The following is a 5,373-nucleotide window of genomic DNA, read 5'->3' on the forward strand; positions in this document are numbered from 1 at the left end:
ATAATTTTCCTAGAAGAGGGATCAAAACACCTATATCCTTTCTGATTTATCCCATACCCCAAAAAGACACACTTTATAGCGCATGCGGAAAATTTATTTCTCTCGTGTTTAGGGACATGGACATAAACAGAACACCCAAAGATTTTCAAAGGTAGGGTAAGAGGTTCTGGTACCTGAGCTAGTGTAGATAAAGTCTGAAGAGGAGTTTTCATGTTTAGGATTTTTGTAGGAAGACGATTGATCAAGTACACAGAGGTGGCAATTGCCTCGGGCCACAAGAATTTTGGAATTTTAGAGTCAAAAAACAAAGCTCGGGTGATTTCCAAAATTATTCTATTTTTCCTTTCTGCGACTCCATTTTGTTCGGGGGTATAAGCACAAGAAGTTTAGTGAATTAAACCCCTTTTTTGAAAAAATTCTAACATCTCTTTATTAACAAATTCTCTCCCATTATCCGATCTAAGGGTTCGAACAGTGGTTTGAAACTGTGTTTGGATCATGGTAAAAAAAAGAACAAATTTTGCATATACGTCAGATTTGTTTTTCAAAAAATACACCCAAGTCATTCTAGAACAATCATCCACGAAGATTAAAAAATACTTAAAACCATGATCACCAGCAATAGGCGCGGGGCCCCACACATCAGCATGAACCAAGGAAAAAAGAGTTTTAACACGAGTTTCACTAGATTTAAAAGACTGTCTGTGGCTTTTCGCCAAAACACGAGACTCACAATCAATATCTTTGAGATGAGAAAAATTCGGGAAAAGTAATTTAAAATAACCAGGTGACGGGTGACCAAAACGTCGATGCCACAACCAAGCTTCTCGAGATGCAGATCCGTGAGCTAGCATCGCGGCACTGCCTTGGTGAGCCATCTCATCAACATAGTAGAGGCCTTGACGCTCAGTGTCACGCCCAATTATCCTCCTCGTCCTGATATCCTGTAAAACACAAAAATTTGGATGCATCAGTAAAGTACAATTTAATTCCTTTGTTACATGACTGATGGACATCAACTTATGTGATAATTTCGGAACATAGAGACAATTCGACAACTTTAAAGTTGGTGAAATTTCGATTGTTCCACTTCCCTCTACTGATGTTAATTCCCCATCTGCAGTCTGAATTTGACTTTTCATAGCTCCACTAAAATTCACAAAGTCATTTTTATCATGGGTCATAGTATCAGTTGCTCCACAATCAAAAATCCAACCCTTCTCTTTTTCACTAGACTTATATTGTGCAGTACAAGCAATATGCAATTTATTCAACACTTCAAACCTATTTGGGGTAATAAAATGATTTTCTAAAGCCTTGGGTTGAGGTCTACAATTAACAACACATTTGGAGGCAGATTGAATATTATTTTCAAAATGGGGTATTGTTTGCAATTTAAAGGAAATATGGGGTGTTGACTGTAAATGAGAATTTGGGCTAGATTTTTTTAATTCCAGCCCGTTACCTCCATTCCCAATTGCAGTTCCGCCGCCTCCTCCCATCCTTGCAAACGCCGCCTCTCCTACTACCTCCTCTGCCCGTCCCCCTCCGTTCCGGGAGTCTCCATCTCCGGCTCTCGCGCGAGGATTGGTGGCCTCACGGTTGCCTCCTCTAGTCGGAAACAATCCACCGCCACTGCCATCGTCCACCCCGATTGCCAATCGGGCTTTCGCCTTTTGATTTTCGTCCCACCATTCGGAAAATCCAACCAAGAGAAAACATGATTCTCTGGTATGTTTCGGTTTACCGCAATGAGAGCACCATAGCTTGGATTTGATCGGTTTGAATCCTCCTCCCCTGCGGTTGGGTCCGGCGGCGCGTGGTGGTGGTTGTTGGTTGACGCGCTGCTGCTGCTGGGGTTGGTTTCGGGCAGTGAATCCTAGCCCCACTCCGCCCGATGATGAGTCGTCGCTAGCTGCTCCGGCCGGGGAATCTGAGTTTGCTGCCGGCGGCATGATTTTGAGCCGAGTAGCTTCTCGTTTCACCCGCCCGTATGCGGTTTCGGCTGAGGGCAGGGGATGCTCTTTGAGGATGTCGCGCCGGATTCCGTCGTATCGTTCATTCAGTCCGGTGAGGAACTTGAACAAACGTCTTGTTCCTATGTATGTTCGGAATTGCCCGACTCCTTTGTCACAGCAATCAATCGGGCGATTCTCACATCGATCTATCTCGATCCAGATCCCATGGAGACGACGCCAGTAAGTTTCGAGTCCTTGTTCTCCTTGCACTATCTTACTCGCTCTTTCCTCCAAGTTATATAACAGGTACGGATCAGCAGTGCTAGCAAACGTGACGACAAGCTCTCCCACAGGGCCTGTGTAGTTTGGTGGTGTGCGAAATCGACGACGATATCAGTTTCGATATTGTCGATTATCCATGAGAACACGATCATGTCGGTCTCTTCCCATTCGGTGTAGCCTTTCGCCCCTGGTTCTGGAGGCGCTGGTATACCGGTGAGGTGCCGAAGGGCTCGTCTGCCCCCAACGGCTATCCTCATTAGTTTCTGCCAGAGAGGGTAGTTGTTTCCATTGAGTTTGACTGCCAGAGTAACGTTCTTACTCATTCTCAATCTTGAATCATTATTGTTGTTGGGTTTCTCTTCATCGTCTGAATGATCTGCCATGGCCGAGATTTGGTATTCTCAGGCTGTGATGAATCTTATTCTGAGCCGTCTTGCTCTGATACCATGTTGAATAATGTATTTCTGATATATTCAACTGTGTTATGAATTGTGAGGACTTTACACGCCTAAATAGGCTAGAGATTGATTACATAAGGAAAGATTTACCCTAGCTACAAATCAGGAAAAATATTCACTAAAATCAATCTACAATTAATCTTGTGATTTCTTCCAATCTCCTTGATTTATTTCCAACAGAAACCCTAGTCTATGTTCTTATTGCTTTTAAGTCCGCCTTGGTAGCAGTCGTCGTATTTATTATACCCTAGAAATCCGGGCTGTTACAGTGACCGTGAACGATGCCATCACTTCCGACCCCGAGCTAACTTGGCAAATAGTGGTTGGAGCTATAGGTAACTTTTTTTGTGTTTGTATCTAAACAAATAAAATAAAATAAAATAAAATAATTATGCGGGCGCGGTGTGCAGCTGGTGTTGCTCCATTTGTGGTGGCCGGGGTTGAGTTCAGCAAGAGAATTGTGGAACAGAGAAATTGCAAGGTGTGTAGAGGCTCTGGCCTTGTATTGAGGGACAACAAGTATTATTTTCGATGCCCTGCTTGCGGTATGAATTCATCATTCATGGATACTGACTGCTTTTAGATGTAGTTTTCAAATATCATTATATAGTGGATGTTAATATAATTGGTGGTACAGGTGGCTTTCTGCCATGGCAATCTTGGAGGAGATTCTTTACTGGTTAAATTAATGTCATAAGACAATACCTTATCCTCATAAGTGGTGAAAGATTCCAATTGTTGGCGTTCATCAAGATTCCAATTCAAAATCAAACAAGATATTACTGTTGCATTATGTAACAATCCATTCAGGACCACTATTTTCTTCGTTAATGTAACAGTGGCGAAAGATTAGGATTGTTGTTATGTTGTAACAGTGGTGAAAGATAATTGTCGGAACTGGAATCTTTGAGAATTTAACATGAGAATTTGAATGCTTCGGGGAAGAAAGGTGAGAAAGAGAAGCTACGCGTTTTGGGATTTGGGAGTGTATTGGTGTGTTTTACTTTTTCAAATGGGTTTATTTTTGGGCTTGTTCTTTTATTTGAATTTAGTGTTGGGCCAATTGGCTAATATTGTTACGCCCACTACATTAATCGATTAAAATTAAGTTGAGAAAATTGTGATGCCATAAAATATACTATATACTTCCTCCTTTTTTATCTTTCTAAAATAACAATTGTATCAGATTAATTTGTCATAAACACTCTATTATTAAATAGAAGGCTTTAGAGGCTTGAACTCATATTTTTAGATACCCAAAGATATCTACTTTATAATCCAACAAGATTTATTCAAAAATTCGTATTGGTTCGGTAGTTATCATCATTTTCCCACATACTACCAAAACTGGATAGCCTCCGTCAACGTTTTCAACGTACTATTTATAAATAGTAAATGTAGCTATTAATTCGTTAGAAAACTTGGAGAACGCCCCGACATCTTATAGTTATTTCTAAACTTGTTTATTCAAGTTTCCTTATAGCTTAAGTACTCTGCATAACTTAGATAAGATATACGAAAACAATACACATTACAAATGAAAGGATGACAATTTAAAGGTGTATTGTTACAACAATTTATTGATGTAGTACATAAACTCCAAAATTCTCCCTAATATTCTCATCAAAGTTATTCTAAAAATTGTTAAACTCGAATTTTCACTGTTTTACACAAGCCAAATAATTCAGAACAGATCACCGAAAAATCAAAGGATATAATTCGAATTCTCCCTAATATTCAGGGAACTACTAAACTCATCAAAGTTATTTTAAAAATTGTTAAACCCGAATTTTCACTGTTTTACACAAGCCAAATAATTCAGAACAGATCACTGAAAAATCAAAGGATATAATTCGATTCAAACTTTTATATCAAATTATATTTCCACTTATATTTAATCATCACAATAACCACATCTTTTATCTAACATGTGGATTTAATCATAAAGACCATAAACCCTAAGCAATAATTTCAGTTCTCATGTAATCTTTATGCTAGAGTTCAATTGATTCTAAATACCATAAACCCTACTCATTAAACACATATTCATCGATTAATCAAAACTTCCAAACGCCCTTTACTCCATCAAATTCTGGACAAAATTCTCCAAACCCCATCTCAAAATTTCATCAATTTCATGCTGTCAAAATAGTACAAATAGAAAGAGCTTACTCAATTTATTAAGGTTTATGTAATCGGACGATCGATACAACGAAAATCGGCAACGAGGCTAGAGCTTGAACCTCACGGTTCCTTTCTCTCCCATGGTGACCGTGAGTTTTTCTCCTCCTCCATAAGGCTGAGAGTGTAGTTTTTAAAATATATATCTTAATATAAATAGTATCCACTCATTATAATATATGGCTTTTAAAATTGTACAAGTGGCATAACTTTAAATAGACACATTTAACTTTCTTTTTATCTAGAATTTTCTATAAATTCAAGATAAATATTGAAATCAAAACATATCCCAGAAGCTGAAAATTTCGTGCCCTTTGCTTTAAACAATAATATATATTTCTTTTCATGTGAATGTACTAAAACAACTCTCTATTCAATCTTATATCCAATTATTTTATTATCATGATTGAATCTACATATTAAGTTCAACATTTAACTAATATAATATTCTCATGACTTTCAAATTTTATGAAAACAAATCCTCCTTAATTCAC

General features: G+C 38.3%; 2 long non-coding RNA genes across 2 annotated transcripts; one reads left to right on the plus strand and one right to left on the minus strand.

Moving 5' to 3' along the window:
* Positions 1-612: 612 nt before the first annotated feature.
* LOC125187754 lies at positions 613-5,048 on the minus strand. Its single transcript, XR_007170660.1, has 2 exons — positions 4,871-5,048; positions 613-944 (listed from the first exon to the last, which is right to left on the minus strand). It is a non-coding gene; the product is annotated as an uncharacterized LOC125187754 (long non-coding RNA).
* On the plus strand, positions 3,019-3,588 carry LOC125187753. Its single transcript, XR_007170659.1, has 3 exons — positions 3,019-3,033; positions 3,109-3,243; positions 3,336-3,588. It is a non-coding gene; the product is annotated as an uncharacterized LOC125187753 (long non-coding RNA).
* Positions 5,049-5,373: the final 325 nt, after the last annotated feature.

The sequence above is a fragment of the Salvia hispanica genome, chromosome 5, assembly GCF_023119035.1.
Source record: "Salvia hispanica cultivar TCC Black 2014 chromosome 5, UniMelb_Shisp_WGS_1.0, whole genome shotgun sequence".
Classification (NCBI taxonomy): domain Eukaryota; kingdom Viridiplantae; phylum Streptophyta; class Magnoliopsida; order Lamiales; family Lamiaceae; genus Salvia; species Salvia hispanica.